Below are 17971 nucleotides of genomic sequence, written 5' to 3' on the forward strand. Positions count from 1 at the left end.
TGTACATGTGTAGTGTTGTGTTCTGTTGTTCATCTGGCCATTTAGCCGCTGGACCCCTACTGAGGCCCAACGTTGCCCACACTTAGCCCCGTGGAGGCAGACCAGGTACACCAGTATTTTTAGATAAGTACTCTGGCAGGTCCTGCCACCTAATTTCCTGAGATTTCAGTGGCTAGGACCTATATATAAAAAAAAAAAAAAAAAAGGGGGGGGGGATAAACGCTTGAATTTAATTAGGCCGAAAGAGGTTGCAAGTGTGTCGAGTTTGGCATTTAAAATTTTTACGTTGTGTGGGCATTCGCTTTTCGCTGGCGATATAGATAGAGTAGGGGGGGAGACGGAAGGCTGGGGGGAAAAGACAAGTATGGGGTCAATAGGGAAGGCGACCCCAGGTATATCAGTGGGGCATGCCCTTGCCCCACCAGAGGGAAATGAGGGGGTGGTGGGGTGGGGAGGGGGCAGGAAGTCCTTCCCCTCACCCCACCAGGGATAGGGAGTGAAAGTGGGCTGGGCAAGGGAGCCCTGCCCAGTTCGCCATAGCGGCAATTTGCAGTGCCCTCCAGCAAGTGCAGTCTGATGATGACTCGTTGGTGGGGTTTGGTCCTTTTCTAGGTGTGTGGTTTCATCCTGGGAGCGACGACATTCTGGCTGGAGCCGCTCCCATTGGTTCCTAGGTCGATGCTGTTTCATTTATTCTGCTGCATATTACGCCGTTTGTCCTTAGTATTTTGCGATCCTTTCCTCTGTGTTGATGTTTTATCAGTTGTCTTTATTTATTATTTGTGGTCATCTAATCGTTGTGGATGGCTATTTCTGTTCATCGTCTATTGAAGACTTCAAGTGCAAATCGGCTGAGGGCTTTGTATTCATCTTCTGAATCCAGTAGATGGTACTCTTGATTTTTCGGCAAGTATTGAATCTCAGTTATAAGTCTACTTCTGTGTTCTTCGTAGCATTCACAGTCGTGCATAATATGCTGCCAGTTTCAGGTTCTCCACAGGTGCATGTGGACTCTTCTATTATTCCGAGTGCGTTCAGTTTTGCTTTAAATGGGCCGTGGCCCGTCAGGAGGAAGGTTGTATTTAGCCCAGGATAGAACCACGAGGGGGCTTTTGGGTACATTTTTGCGACTATCGGTATGAAGCTTCTTGTAACTTGACCCTTTGGTGACATCTCCCATCTGTGCTGCCAAATCTTCAACATGTGAGCCACTATTCGTTGTTTCTCTACCGTCCGGCTGTTGGTTGGGTCCAAGGTAAAGTCATAGATGGAGGCAGGTATATCCTTGGACAGTAAATACATGAGTCCACATTTAGTCACCTCGAGGTCCAACGGAAGAGCTCCTGCCAGGACCTGCAGAGCGTGGGTGCTCACCGTTTTGCATGCCCTAGTTATAGTTAGAAGTATGTTTCTTTGGATAGTGTCCAGCAGTCTTCTGTTGACCGCGGTTCCGGCCTTCCTGAACCAGATTGGTGATCCGTAGGTGATCGCTGGGATGAATATTGTTTTATAATACAGGGACAGGGTCTTCCTGTTGAGTCCCCAGTCCCTGCGAGATACTCTTGCTACAAGTGCTGCATAGTTCCTTAGTTTCTCTCTCAAGTAGGTGAGGTGAGGTGTAAAGGACAGGTTTCCATCCAGGATAATACCTAGATACTTTATTTGCTTTGCTAGTTTAATGGTGGATCCCGCTATCTTTATTTGCGGTGGTCGTCTGATGTTTAGAGAGCCTTTTAGTAGTACTGAGTTTGTCTTGGTTGGTGAGATCATTAACATATGTGTTTTTGCCCAATTCTGTAAGGTTTGTAGTGCTTGGTTTGCCTGTGTTTCAAGTCCCGTTCTGGAGTCCGCTTCCACCATTAAAATGAGATCATCAGCAAAGGCCTGACTGGCCACATTTCCCAGGTCCAGAGCCAAGAAGTCATCAAAAACCATGTTCCACATTAGTGGCCCCAGGACAGATCCCTGTGGGCAGCCCCTTCGGACGCTTTTAACAACTCTTCGGAAAGTTGTGACAACCTCAATTTTCCTATCCGACAGATATGCCCGGACACTGTTATACAAGTTTTCTGGGATTGCTGCTTTCCGGAGTCTGCCAAGGACACTGGGCCACCAGATGGTGTCGAAGGCCCCAGCAAAATCCACTGCTATTACCAGAAAATATTTCTTGTTACTTTGGGTTGCCTTGGTTATGAGATTTTGGACTGCTTCAATGGTCGAGAAGCCCGGTTTGAATCCATATTGCCTGGGTGATTCTAGGTTGGCGGTTTTGTAATGGTTCATGATCCTTTTGTGGAGCAGCCTTTCATAGAGTTTGCTTAGGGTAGAGAGTAGGGCTATGGGGCGATATGAGGCTGGTTGGTCCGGAGGTTTTGTTGGGTTTTTTAAGATAAGTTTTAGGTGTGCAGTCTTCCAACTTGTCGGGAAGTTCCCAGTTTCCAGGCATCGGTTGAGGAGATTAAGTATCAGGTTCGGTATATATTCCACAGCTTTTTTGACCATCTCTGGTTCTATGAGATCCGGGCCGGGACATTTCCTGTTGCGCATTTGCAAGGCCGCACCCTGTAATTCATCGACTGTGAAGGGCGGTTCTATTTCTTGGGTTCTATACGTTTGGTTTGCCTGGCATATTACCTTTTGTTGTTCATTAAGGATATCTGGTGGTTCATGGATGATAGTACTAAGGATATTGGTAATCGATTCCTCCCACGTTTTGGTCAGGCTTCCATTGGGCATCCTCGTTACAGTGGATGCTTCTCCCCTGGGGAGCTTGTTTGTGGTGATTTTATACACTACGCCCCAGGGGTTCTCGTTCCCTGTCTTGGAGACCAGGTTTTCCCAAGAGGCTCGCTTGTTCTTTTTAATTTTTTCTGTATAGGTGTTTCGCACCTCTTTGTATTGTTGCCTTAGTACTGCTACCTCTGTTGGTGGCCATGTTCTCCGTGCTCTTTGGAATTCTTTCCGTTTTGTCTGGACCTGTTTTCTCAATCTTTGCAATTCTGGAGTCCACCAGGGCATGTCCCCGACTGAGGGGGTTTTCCTCTTCATCGCTGTCTCTGCTGCTTCAGTTATGATACTGGTGATTTTCTCTTGGAGTGTATCTGGGTTTTTAATCTCACTGTCCACCGCCTGTCTATCCAGTCCCTCCAGCGTTTTTTGCGCCTTGCTGGTTAGTTGTACTCTGAAGAGTTCCCAGTCTGCCTTTTGGATTGCGAATCTGTTTGCCAATTGTCTGTTTGTAGTTATTTTTGTCATTGATCTTCTGATTTGGTAGGTTATTGTACGGTGATCCGATGTGGTCCAGGCATTTTGCACTGTCCAATCGGTCACGTGGGCTTCAATATTCCTCGTGGTCAGGGTGATATCAATCGTGGCTTCCCACAAGGTATTGCAGAATGTTGGCAGGTTAAAGGGTTGGTTTTTGACTGTGAGGATTGAATTTGCCAGGAATTCGTCCAGTCTTTGTCCATTTCTGGTTCCGCGGCGGTCCGGTGTGGCACTGTGCCAAACAGGGGAGCGGCAGTTTACATCTGCTCCTACAATTATTTTTTGTCCTGCTAGGGTTGTCTGGACGGATTGGAGATATGTGATAGCAAAGTCGATTTCCACACCAGGTCTGCAGTACAATGAAATTGCCTAGAAGCTCCCAATTGAGCTGATTATATGAGCACAGGCAGCCCAGGGCGTACAGAGCTGTGGTAATTTTGTTGCCACTATTTCCGGATTCCTCACTACTATTGCTGCCCATGGGGTATCCTCATCACTCTGGATAATTTTATAACTCATTGGGAATCCCCTGACCTGCTTTGTGTGTGTATAGGGCTCCTGGATAAGGATGATGTCGGCATTTTCTTCATCGGCTTTGTGGCGCACCTGGTCAACCACTGCCCTGGCACGCTGCCCATTGATCTGGTGTATCTTCAGAACTCCGTAGTTATATTTCTTGTGGTGTGTCTCCATAATCAATTCGTTGTTGGAATACACTCTTTACTTTTTGGTAAGTTGGGCATTTTGCATCCCGTATGGAGTGTGTGTGGTCCAGCCTCAGGGATTTGCAATTGACGCATATGGGATCTTTCTCCTTGTTTGGGCAGTTTTTAAATTCATGCCCTTTCTCTGAGCAGTGGCCGCACGTAGCTTCTTTCTGGTTGCAGGTATGGGAGGTGTGGCCATACTTGCAGCACCTATAGCACTTTATTACTGCCACATGCTCCCTATACTTATGACTGCTCCACTCCACATAGATGGTACTCTGTGTTCGTAGAATTCGCCAAGCCTCAGGGGCAAGTTCTATGACCCAATTACAGTTGCCACTGTTATTTACTCTGGTTTTGTATTTTGGGAAAACCAGCACTTTCCCATCCCGGTCTGGGAGTGCACTTTTTAGATTCTTCCTGTAGATCTCCTCGGCCAGAAGTTCAGGGGTCAAATCCTGGTCCATGTTGAAGATAACCACTGAGGGCCTTTTTCTCTTCGGGGCCTCCGCTATGAGGCCCAGTGTAGGGATCTTGGGGTTTGTTATAATTCCTTCTGCTTCTTCCTTACTCTCCGTTTCTATTACTATCCCTGGATTTCTGGTCTTTCTTATGGCTTTTATTCTGGTTGCTCCGAATTCTTCTCTGAGGTTTTGGATTACTTTTTTCTTGATTTCCTCACTTGTACTGGTTTCTTCCCCTGTTGGTCTTAAAATGACTATATTGGGCGTCGGCAGAAGTGTTTTCTTTTTAGCTTCTATGGCCTTGCCCATTCTCAGTGTTTCTGTGGGTGGGTTCCTCAGCGCTTGAGCATATGATGGGGCGCGCTGTGGCATTTGATTGCCGCCATCTGCACGTAGGGCTTCCAGGGTTGCCATTGTTCTCTGGTAATTTGTATGTGTGTTCATTAGTATGGTCTCCAGCTTATTCCATTGCAGGATTATTTCTGCACGGATGGATGAAGAGATCCTACTACTATTCTCCTTCATTATATTTTCGAGGGCCATACGCAGTAGGAGTGTCTGCTCTGGCACAGTTCCCTGTGGGAGTGTCGGGTCTAGGATGGTTCCCTCTGCCATTTTATGCTGTTCTTCAAGTCCTCCCACCTGATCACTTGGTTGCTTGGCCTCACTTGTACTCCGGGTTTCCCGATCAAATTTCGGTAACGTCGATTTTGTATTTTTCCTCTTCGTGACCGATTTTGGATCCTTGGTCTCCTCTGTTCTTTCGGTTGAGTTTGGTTGTGTCCCCTGTATTGGTGGCGTGACCTCAATTGTGCTTGGAGCACCAAGCTCTGTCTCTTCCATTCCATTCTCCATTTCCCTACGATTTCGGATTTGCGGGGCTCTCTGGTTTAGCGGGATGCAAGCTATACTGTGTAAAGTTCTCCACAACAGCTGCAGGATGCATGCGATGAAGCACAAGTTCGTGCGTCAATTTGGGGCAAGAAACGGGAGGAGTTGAAAGTCAGTCGCGGAAAATTTGAATAAGTGGGGAGGGAGGGAATACAGAAAACATGATAGAATCAGTTGTAGCACAGTAGACGCTCCGAGGAAGACAATACAGATCTTCTTTTTGCCGTCGGTCAGCAAGGTCAGTAAGAGAAAACGTGGTGAGAATTTCAAGGTCAGCAGAGCTGCCGGAATGTTCAAGCGCACTTAAATCACAAGCAAATCTATCCACTGTCAGCACACAAGGGGGAAACCCACCCCCAGTCAAGGTCGCCTAGATACTTTCGTGGCGGCCAAGATAGAGTGACCGCACTCTCCAATGCTATGTCTATGGCGGCGTGGTGACCCGGCCCACAGACAATAGCGCCGGATAAATAACGAAAATATCCCAGCAGAAAACCCAAAAATCAAAAATAAACTTACTCCCACGATAGTCCACACGACGAGGAATCCATTGGTACATGTTCTAAAACAAAACTCATTGTTAACATTAATTTTTAAAAGCAAAAATCTGGAGCAGTAAACATGTGCGACTAACCAAGTAGGCAGACCTACCACATGGACAGTGATAGATGGACAGTGATAGAGAATGAAAAGGACCTGGGGGTAATTGTGCAGGCAGATATGAAGTTTTCTGAGCAGTGCAGATGATCTGCAAGAGTAGCCCATGGTGTCTTGTCAATGAAATACAGGAATTTTTCTAGCAGGGATAAGGAGGTGATTATCCTCTTGTATAAGGCAATGGTCAGGCCACACCTTGAGTACTGTATACAGGTCTGGAGGCCTCATTTTAAGGATGTAGAGCTGTTGAAATGAGTACAGAGAAGGGCGACAAGGTTAGTGAATGGAACAAAGGGTTGCTCTTATGAAGAAAAGCTTAAGTTTTGCAAATTAGTGTCTGGAGACTAGGCACCTGTGAGGTGATCTGATTGAGGCATATAAAGCCTTGAATGGTTTGAGAATGCTCAATGCTGATGGGATTCTTCCTCTTGCTCAGAATAATCACCTGAGAGGGCATAAATTCAAATTGAGGAAAGACAGTTGTAGGATAGATGTGCTGAAGTTTGCCTTTAGTTAGCGGGTAGTTGGTTGGTGGAACAGACTTTCATCCTTTGTTGTGGAAGTTGATAGCCTAAATAAATTTAAGGCCGAGCTGGACAGGTATTTGGAACGAATGGAGGGGTGAAATGGGAGCAGGGTTTTTTTTTTTTTTTTTTTTTTTGGCTGATGCTGCATAAGCTTGCTTTCTTGTATCATATGCTAATGCTAATATCCCTGCTAGAAAAATTCCTGTATATCATTGACAAGACACCATGAGCTACTCTTGCAGATCATCTGCACTGCTCAAAAAACTTCGTCTGCACTGCTCAGAAAACTTCATATCTGCCTGCACAATTACCCCCAGGTCCTTTTCATTCTCTACCACTGTCAGTGTAGTACCACATTTGATACATTACTCTGGGGTTACTGCTTCCCATATCCAGTACTTTACATTAATGTTAAACTTCAGTTGCCACCTCTCAGTCCATCTACTCAACTTTTCTAGATCCTGTTGCAGCAGCGTACTGTCTTTAGTGTTGTTAACAACCCTGCTGGTGCCTCTGTAGCCAGGTGGGAAGGAGCAGCAGTGTGCGTAGCACACGCTTCTTGATTAGACTGAGGTTCGAGCCCGTCACCACCAAATACGGAGGATCCAGAAAGGTTAGGGAATGACCACCGCATATCCTGGAGCAATATGGCCTTAGTTGCTAATGCTCCTAAAAACTAAATAACAACAACAACAATCCTGCCAACCTTCATATCGTCTGCAAACTTGGACATTAAGCCTGATATACCATCATCAATATCATTTATAAATACAGAAAACAACAATGGATCCAACACTGAACCACTAATAACATTAGTCCACGAAGAGCAGCGTCCATTGATTACCACACTCTCTCTTCTTCCACTCAACCAGTTCTTTATCCATAGCAGCAGTTTTCCTCCAATGCCACACTGCTCCAATTTGTGCAGCAGTCTTTCATATGAAACAGTTTCAAAAGCCTTTCTAAGATCCAAATATATGATATACGTTTGTGGGAATTCCACCTAAGGTAAAAATTTTCAAGTCTCCCAGCATGTCTGCGTTCATTCATCTCCACTAATAAATCTCCAGATCTTAATTGGCAAACCATTTTTGGAGGGCCAGCCTCAGTTTTGAGACATTTCCGAATCAAAAACGGGGATAGCTTACTCGGAGGAGGAATGTTATATTAAAAAGAGTGGAGCAGAATAAGCTGTCCCTTCTTTTTTTTCTCTTGGCATGGGATATGTTTTAAGTCATCATGATCTGGGTCTTGCCAATCTGGATCCAAAGATACACGGCTGGACTGTTTTCTGTTGTCCATTATTGCTCCTTTTAGCTCTAGGAGAGTAGATTTCTTCTCCCAGGTTTCCAGCCCTGGCATGTGGAGGCAGGAGCGGATGCCACCAGTGACCAAGCGATAAGGGAAGATTAGTTGTTAATATACTGGTGTGCAAAACTTAAGGACCAACACTATTTCTAAAGGTTACAACCACAAAATCTTTACTTAAGGCACTCTTTACTGATGAGAGTAGATTCAGTCTCAGCAACAATTCTGTATGTCAACTAATCTGGCGAGAGGTTGGCACACAGTATCACCCCGTAAACATCACTGAAAGGGATTGATATGGCGGTTGAGATATTCTTGTCTGGGGAGGCGTTATCTTCGATGGACATACACAACTCCAGATACTGGAAGGCAGTACTGTAACGAATGCACGCTACTGTACTGAAATAATCCATACCCATGTGTGTCTGTTCCGAGGTGCTGTTGGCCCTGAGTTCGTGTTTATGGATGATAACACCACACCTCATCGCACTGCAGCTGTTGATATGCTTTTGGAATGTGAGGACATTGTTTGTATGGATTGGCCTGCCCATTCAACGATCTAAATCCCATCGAACACATATGGGACGCTCTGGGGAGAAGCCTAGCGGCACGGCCACACACACCAGAAAATGTTCACCAGCTGGAAATGGCGTTGACAGAGGAATCAACGATGTTACCGCAAGAACTTATCAGTAACATTCTATGTATGGGCAGGCATCAACATTAGGGGTAGCCATATCTCCTATGTTCCATTTTGGCAGTGATGCATCTGTATCATGGCAGCCAGTGCTATGTTGCCATTTTTGAATAGTCCCTCCGTACTGTTGTTTCCGTTGTTGTGTCGGTGTTCTTTCCTTCATCATTTCTGTCCCTCACGAGGTTCCTTTGGTATGCTTTTCCCATATCCAGGCCAAGCCTATGAGAAGCCACAGGTGAAAACCTGACTGGTCATTAAGTTTTGCACACCAGTGTAAGTTAGTCCTATATACAAAAAGAAAGGTATCTTGCTTTCTGTCAAGTGAGCTAACTTTTTTACTTCAGAAGAGCAAAATTAAATAACTTTACAAAAATAACGCTATACTACACTGGTGTTCAAAGAAAGTGCATCACCTCTTAAAATTGTCGTCTGAATAACGTAAGTATATGGCAATATTTCTTACAGATTGCATAAGATTGACAAGAATAGCTGATGATGTAATATTGCACCAGCTGTTACTTTCAGCTATATAAGCATGCTCTGCAACAGCTGCAGTCATTCCTTGCATGTGTCAGGATGCTGAGTTACATGCAGTTGACACCACAAAGAGTGCTATTGTTGCTTTACGTGAAGATGTTCTTCCCGTCATATTGCTTATAGAGTGTCTTGTAATCAGTCGACAGTGAGTAGATTTCTTTCCAAACTCAAGAATACTGGTTCTGCTGATAGGAAAAAAAGGAACCCGGATGCAAATGAGTCTCTGTGACAAAACATAATCGTGTTTTGAAGCACTTATGCCTTAAAAACTGTAAAGCTTCTTCGTCTGAGCTGAAAAGAGAATTGGAAGAACATACAGGAGTGGTAGCAAGTGCATTAACAGTCAAAAGACGCCTCTTCAAAAATGGACTTGTAGCCCATCATCCTAAGAAGCAGCCCCTCCTCACACAAAAAATGAAAAAAGGCCCGATTAATTTGGTGTAAGGAGCATGTCAAATGGACCCCCAAGCAGTGGAAGTCAGTTATTTTCTCAGATGATTAGACATTCAACCTGGATGGAGACAAACGACTCGCCATAGACGTGGTGAAGAATACCATCCATCTGATGGTATTCTTCACCAGAAGAGATTCTACTGCTGAATCCAGAGAGATTCTACCATTAACCTGTCTGAGAAAAGCAGTGCCTTTCTGGAAAATGTTCTTCTGCCACTCGATCATCCTTTTATCCATAGCAGTAACTTGCCACAAATGCCACACTACTCCAATTTGTAGTGGTCTTACATGTGACACTGAAAAATGAAGCATTCAGTTCCTGTGTTACTGCAACATAGTACCTAATCAGATTTGTCAGACAAAATCCCCCCCCCCTTAAAAAATTTCCATTTCATTCCTGTTAAGATGATCCAAAAGTAATATCTGGTGAGTATGGGCTTGGCAAACCCAGGGTCCCGAGCTGGATATCATCATTCTTCTCTTTCTTGGTGATTCCTTTCTACTTCTGACTCTCTCTCTCTCTCTCTCTCTCTCTCTCAGGGTAACTCGGGAATTTTTGGCTGGTGCAGCATAAGCCTCAGGCTTTCTTGCACTATATGGCTAATAATAATAATAATAAATAATTCTTGGTAATTCAACCGATCCCATTATATAGAAGTCCGATCCCCTGGAATAGAAGTCAAGCTTACATGTCGGTAATTATTCACTTTGCCTTTTGATCCCCCTTTGTGAATAGGATAGACACTTGCACATCTCCAATCGACAGGAACCTCTTCTGAATCCAAAAAGGTGCTCTTAAAATTGTGGCCAGAGGCATGCTAACTTCTGCTGCTGCTGCTGCTTTTAATATAATTGGATAATCCCACCAGCAACCTCTGGCCGATGGAATCTATTTACTTTTATTTTAGCTTCATTAATTTCTCTTCCATTTTCTTGTCAATAATCATAAAATCATTTAGATCCCAGTTATAATTTGACATACTTCTGTTATTTCCTTCTCTAAAAACTTCTTTGCATGGGATTGCAAATGCTAAGCACATATACATCCACCTGTCTGCACATAATTTTCATTTCATGAAAATCCATGAAAATGAATTTTATGTTTTACTCTTTTGGAATGATTTGTCCAGCCACCACAAATATCATTAAAATCAGTTCAATAGAAATCTTGAAATTTCATTTTTCCATCCATCTCCATCCATTGATTTTGAGTGGTGGATGGATTTTCCTAAAATTTTATTTTGGCTTCTGGGAAGATTTGTAGAGTTACCCCAGATTTCATTAAAAACAAAAAGCAATATAAATCCAACAGTTATTTCTTTCTCCATCCATCTGCATGTAATAACTTGACTCACAAGGGATTCATGAAATTTTACACTCTTTTAGAATGATTTCTTGGGCATTCGCAAATTTCATTAGTTGTACCAGCAGAAATGTGCATTATTTTTTTTATTCATACTCATTAAAAAAGTGATCCATATATTTTATGTCGTAGCTGAAGCACTGGATATTATGTTTGTTGCTGTGATCAACGAATTAATGTGCAGAAAAAAATATTCTGTTCACACTTAAGTCATTTTACCTTTTTTTTTTTTTTTTTTTTTTTTGTCATATACAGTCCAATCTTGTTAATACAAGGTTCAAGGGACCTAAATTTTCATGTTTTGTAATAATGAGGTTCCCCAAAAGTTTCAAAATTTTGTTTTTTTGTTTTTTTTTTGGTACATATTATATATCCAAGGATAATAAATAATAATAATATCAAAAATAAATGAAAAAAATAAATTAATTTAAATTAATAATATACAATAATAAAAATAAAAAATAATAAAAACAAAAGCCTTTTCTAACAATACAGTAATAGAAATAACACATTTTTTAAAGATTTCATTTTATTTGTAAGATAAACTAAGAGAAAAGCAATTAACATAAATGAAAATATTGTATAGTATATATTTTGATATATACAATATTTTAGTATCACAGTAAAAAGAATTACAGCATCATATATTCTGATGCTGCATAATATAAAAGGAAATATACAAACCATTAAATTTTTAATAAATTAATCTAATTTAAAGAAAATTCAATGTTGTTTGCAGAGTTTTTGTCTTATATACATTTTTATCTACAGAATCAAATGACATCAAATGCAATAGTTGTTTCTTTATCCACGTTACTGTAGGCCAACTCATTCTCTATTATGCTCGATGCATTTTAAGCATCTTTTTTAGATGGCAGTATGTGCTTCTTCACTTTTGCTGTCGCTGGTAACAAAAACATCATCATTTTGCTTGGGGCTCAGCAGCACTTCTGGTGTTGGCATTGCTGTGGTAGCAACTTTATCATCCACCTTCACAAACTCTTCAAATTCACCAACAAAATTCACATTTCTCCATTCCTCAATGTTGCTATCACATTCGTCTGCTTGATATTATTTTTCAATGATATTCTCTCCAAAGCCACTCTTTCTGAAGCAGTTTATTACACTTGATACTGTCCCAAGTAATAACAAGATTACGGATAACATCCAAGACATTCCAATGTCTTGGAAATTCCCTCCTTCTATGTTGCGGATTAAGTACCTTATCAGGCAGGCTCTATATGCTCTCTTGAGGTTATAAATAATGCCTTGATCCAGTGGCTGCATAAAACTGGTAGTACTGGGAGGTAAAAAACAACAGCCGTATATTTGTCAACTTAAGTGTCTAGGCAGAATGTGCTATACAACGATCTAGAATTATCAAAATGTTCCTTTTTCTGAAGCCATTCTTCTCTCCACTTTTGATAACCAAGACTGAAAATTTTGGCCATAAGCCAAGCACTTCTATTGGCCTCATAATCACAGGTAAGTTGGTTAACTTCTTTAAAACATCCTGGCTTGGAAAACTTACCAACCACAAGTGGGCATAGTTTTGTACTGCCAGTTGAATTGCAGCACAACATAATGGTGAGTATTTGTTTACTCGGGCCTTGAATGGGTTGAGCACGCTGAATTCTGATGGAATCCCTCCACTTGTTCAGATTATGAACCTAAGGGGGCATAAATTCAAATTAAGAAAAGACAGATGTAGAATAGATGTGCGGAAATTTGCCTTTAGCCAGCGGGTGGTTAATTGCTGGAACAAACTTCCATCTGTCGTCGTGGAAGTTGATAGGTTAAATAAATTTAAGGAGGAACTGGACAGGCATTTGGAGGGAATGATGTGATTTTTTTTTTTTTTGGCTGATGCTGCATAAGCTTGCAGCATCAGCTCTTTCAGGGGGTAACTCGAGAATTTTCTTTTGTTTTTTTTTTTGGCTGGTGCAGCATAAGTCTCAGGCTTCCTTGTACCATATGGCTAATAATAATAATAATAAATATAAAAGTTATTCACTGCATCCAGTTCCTTTGGGATCACATCATAGTATCCAATCAAATTGGTCAGATAAGACTTCCCCTTAACAAAACCATGCTGTGTCTGAGCTATAACTGAAGTCTTGACTAGATGATCCTGCAGTGCTTCTTTAACCTGTGCCTCCATTAATTTCCCTGGAACAGAAGTTAAACTAACAGATCTGTAATTACTTGTTGCCCTTTGATCCTCCTTTTTGAAATGGGATCACATTTGCACATCTCCAGTCCACGGAGTACCTCCCCTGAGTCCAAGGAATCTCTCATAATTATGGCTAAGGGTTTGCTTACTTCTTTTGTTGCCTCCTTTAGTATAACTAGATAGATCCCATCCACCTCAGGTGCCTTTCTCATGTTTATCTTCAACAATTTCTCTTCCACTTTGCGCTCAGTTATTAAAAATCATCTGGCTCACTGCCAGAGTTTAAGCGTGCCTCCGTAGCCAGGTGGGAAGGAGCAGCACTGCATAGCACACACTTCTTGATCACACCCGGGTTCGAGCCCGTCACCACCAAATACAGATGATGTGGAAAGGTCAGGGAATGACCACCGCACATTCCCGGAGCAATATAGCCTTAGTTGCTAATGCCGCTAAAAACCAAATAACAAACAATAACATAACAGCCAGAGTTTAATTCACCTCTGGCATTTCCCTCCCTGAATAACTCCTTATTTGTGAAAGTAGATGCAAAATACTCATTTAGTTTGTTAGCTACCTGAGCAGGATCATAAACAGTAGAACCATCGATATCAAGTGGACCAATCTGATTCATCCCCTTACTTCTAGAGTTTACATAAGTAAAGAACTCTGCTGTTTTTCTTTGCATCCTTTGCCAAGGATTTCTCATAATCTGCCTTTGCCTGCCTAACCTCCTTTGCAACTTGGTTACAGATCAACTTGTGTCTGTCATAGGCTTCTGTGTCACGTGTTAATTTGAATGTATCCCATGCATTTTTCTTCTCTGCCATATATCTCATTAGTTCATCTGACATCCATTTAGGCCTAAACCTTGAACAATATTTCTTAGTTGGTATGTAAAGCCTAGTAGCTTCCAAGATAAGTTCTTTGAATGCTTCCCATTTTGAATTTGCTGTTGGTAACATCATCAGTTGGTCCCACTGTATAGAATTTAAATACTGTTTCAGACCTCTGTAGTCACCTTTACGAAAGCAGAAACCCTTCTCTTTACCCGTGATGGTAGTTACCTCTTTTTAATGCATAATTCTTAATGCATGAATCACTGGTGATAGTCAGATCAATAGTATTACTTCCTCTAGTTGCCTCCCAAACATGCTGCTGTAGAAAACAATCATCCAGTACATCCACAAAAGCCTTGCTAGTGTGTGAGTGATCAACCCACAAATTCCAGTCAATATCTGGAAATTAAAATCCCCCATTATAAGACTCTCTGATTTACTGACCCACTCTATTTCCCTGTAGAGTTGTTTATTATACTCATCAGAGTCATTAGGCTTATAACCCACCCCTACTCTCAATTTTGATTTCCCGGTGCTTATGTCACATCAAATTGACTCGACACTGCACTGTCCAGCCATGTCGACTGGCTGTACTTCCTTGGATTTTATGTGTTTCTTAACGTCTCCTCCCTTCCTACCTGTCTATCCTTCCTGTACACATTGTACCCCCCACATTCCATTTTTGCATTCCTTATATCTGTGTGACACCACTTCTCTGATATCCCAACAATATCTGCCTTTGATGTTTTGACCAACACCTCAAATTCATGAAATTTATTTACCAAACTCCTAGCATTGGTGTACACGCAGGTATACATGCACCTGTTTCAATTCTTAGCTACTTTAACACAACCCATGTGTTTACTTGTACCACAATGACTTCCAGCAGTCTCTGAAATCCTCTACATCTTGTTTTCCAGGCTGCTGCTCATTCTAATAGAAGCAATGCAAGAATCACTTTTGCCTCTGCCTGCGGCTACTGTTAACCTTTTAGTCTGTGTATCCCCCCCCCCAAGCTAGCAGTTTTCCGACCTACCTAACACTGCCTCGATAGCATCAGCAAATATTCTTGCACCCTTTCTATTTGTCTTTCCCATCCATGTAGAAGTAGTCTCTCCTGTTAACAAGCACAGACCAGGCTGAAAAAAATTCTACCCCTTGAACCTTGCACAATCTCTCCAGGGCCGAATTGATTGACAAGGCTCTTATCATATACTCACTCCTATCGTGTCTGTGTAGAATTGCAGACACTTTCAAATTCAACCCTAATTCACAGGTTTTTTTTTCAATAGTGACCTGTACATGTTAAGTAATTTCGTCAGTCTCCTACTCTTAATATCTTTAGTGCAAACGTGTACAAAAAATCACCTTTTATGCCCTTAAAAGATGATATCTGCTCTACAACATCATCAGTCTTTGCCCTTGGCAGATATACCCTGTTGCACCTATCCTTTTTGCACAGCATGTTCCCCGTTTCCCTGACAATCGAGTCACCGACAACTACTAGTTCCTGTGGGACCAGCACATTCTGCCTTGGGGGTTGCCACTGTGTTACGTGATGTTCAAGTGCAAGCTCTGACATTGATGTGGGCAGCTGAGATCTTGATGGGCTCCTTAATTTAGATCCTTTGAGGGCATCCACCCTATCCTTCAAGCTCTCATATAGGCCCATAACAGTGCTTAGTTTTCGCCTGATTTCCTCACTCCTTACATCGTACACACACAGAGACATTCCCCTTGGCAATATCATGTCCCATCTCTGATTGCCCCACAAACATCAAACAAGCAGTAACATTTTAAGAGGCTGTGATTCAAAGGGCAACTGTCCCCCCCTCAGTTCTCCCCCGAGCCAGAGCACTTCCATTAGCTTGAGCCTTTTGGTTTGCTGCTCTGGTCTGCGTCATGATTTCGATTCAGTTTCAATATAAAATTATAACCCTAAACTTATATCCCAATGCAGTTATAACACTATATATATTATTTTTCGGTATCGAGTATTATCTCCGAGTTTCGTTATATAACCTCCGAATCTCCTATCAAGTTATATGTATTAGTTAATAATATTACGTTCATAAAATCTAAGTCGTTATATGTATTTAGTTAAAAAAGTACAATTTAATTGACAATGAAGTTTAACAAGATTAATGAATTTTACTGATTAATTGATAATACTATACTAAGCTAACAGATTTCTAATACCATGCTAAGTGTTTTGCTATCTAGTTTTTCCTTAAACCTTACACTATCTTGTGTACGTTGTATCATATAACAATGGCAGCAAGTTACGAATGGTAAATCTACGGACACCAAATATTAGTTAACATTCAAAATTGCGCTTTCTAAATTCAAAATAAACCAAGGAGCTTGACTAGGTCTATAAGTTACTTATAGAAAATAATTCAATTTACCAATTAAGTCAATAATGGCTAAATATAAATAAAAACTTAGTGTTCGCCGGAGCTGCAAAAACTTGTAAAACACTTGGATTGGATGCCTTTACTGATACTAATTAATAACCTACGAAATCTCTACCGAAGTTCAAATTAAACGAAGTATCGTAACTAGGAATATAAAGGTACTTTTAGAAAATAAATGAATATGCCAATTTAAGTCAATAAAACAGTAAAAATTTAAGAAAACTTCTCTATTAGCTGGCGTTGTAAAAACTTCACCTACTTATTACATAATGAAGGGAAAAGGAACACCATGAGGTTGAAGGTTCTTCTATCCTCCACTAGCTTCTATTTTTCCTTTATCCCTCTATTATACCTATTACCTGAAGTAATGCAATGGTATGCTCCATTATAAAAATTATCCAGGGAGCATTACTGCTTACCCTTTGAAGAAGGTATCTGAAAAGTGATTGTCTTACTTCATGTTGGCCTTTGAACTGCTTGCTTGCCTTTTCAAAAATGGATAGCTTCTTCGGTTTCAGTGGAAAGTTTGCAAAATTAACCTTTGACTAGTTGTGACAAATTTCTAATCAACTCATGGGACCAATAAAGGGTTGACCAATTATCAGAGGGAATGGGCAAAAGGAATGTTTCTTTTAAGATAAAAATAAATAATTTTAACACACTGTTTTGAACATTCCTTCTAATAATTTTTCCCTTCCAGAAAACCCTGGCAATCTCTTACAGGGTGTCTGTCTCAAGTTAAATATTCATACCATGTTAAATAAATTGTTCCAAACTGAAACAAAGTAATACTAAACAGGTGCCAACTGCCACCATCCAACAAAAACCAAAAACCAAATCAAACTACCAAATAAAAGATAAAACCATTGTTAAAAATACAGAATAGATAAGCTGAGCAAGCGCAGAGGCATAATCCAAAGAATAGATGGCACACAGCTGCTGCCAGAAACAAGCAAGGAACCCTTCCCCCTACTTCACTAAACTCATTAGGAAAACACCCCCCACCTACAAAGAAAAACACAAGACAGCTTAGAGGAACCACAATAGCCACTTCTTGTAATTTTAGTTAGTAGATTTTATTTTGCATATTTGTATTATGGTTTGGCCTCTTGCAACAGAAATGGTAGTGTTTTTGGAATTTACACAGAGCCAATGCCTCCTTGAAGAAGTGGTCAATGTGGTTCCCTTAAACCCTTATGAATTCCTCCCCTCCAAGTGGGCATCTGTATTCACTTGTCTGGTCCGGCACAGTGGGGAGTCTCCTCACTTGCTTCTGGCAGCAGTTGGTTAACCACTTTGATTAACTATAATTCAAGTACTTGTGACCCTAGTCTAAGATAATCTGTTGTGGACTTAATAATTCATGTCTCCAAAATCATTATATTCTATCAGGAGAGGAGAGAAAAAAAATTTTTGGTTACATCAATAACATGTACACGGTAAAGAAACTTTCAGATTATTTCAGAAAATCTGTGTAAACTTGTTCAATCGATTTTAGTTTAAAGTTATCTGTGTGCAAATTTACTAGTTAATAAATATTAATAAATAAAAAAATTTTAATAAATTTTGAACCCTATGAACCTTGTGATGATACTAATCCTATATATTGGAATTGGTGACATTAGGAGTTGCCTAAATTTCTTTGCAAATTGATTTCTATTGTTTATTTTAAAT

General features: G+C 41.1%; 1 protein-coding gene across 1 annotated transcript in view; it reads left to right on the forward strand.

The window, feature by feature from the left end:
* Tfb4 (transcription factor B4) overlaps positions 1-17971 on the forward strand; it is a 108728-nt gene that overhangs the window by 51604 nt on the left and 39153 nt on the right. The window lies entirely within an intron of this gene.

The sequence above is a fragment of the Mastigoproctus giganteus genome, chromosome 1 (genome assembly GCF_048544385.1).
Source record: "Mastigoproctus giganteus isolate SK-2022 chromosome 1, ASM4854438v1, whole genome shotgun sequence".
Lineage (NCBI taxonomy): Eukaryota > Metazoa > Arthropoda > Arachnida > Uropygi > Thelyphonidae > Mastigoproctus > Mastigoproctus giganteus.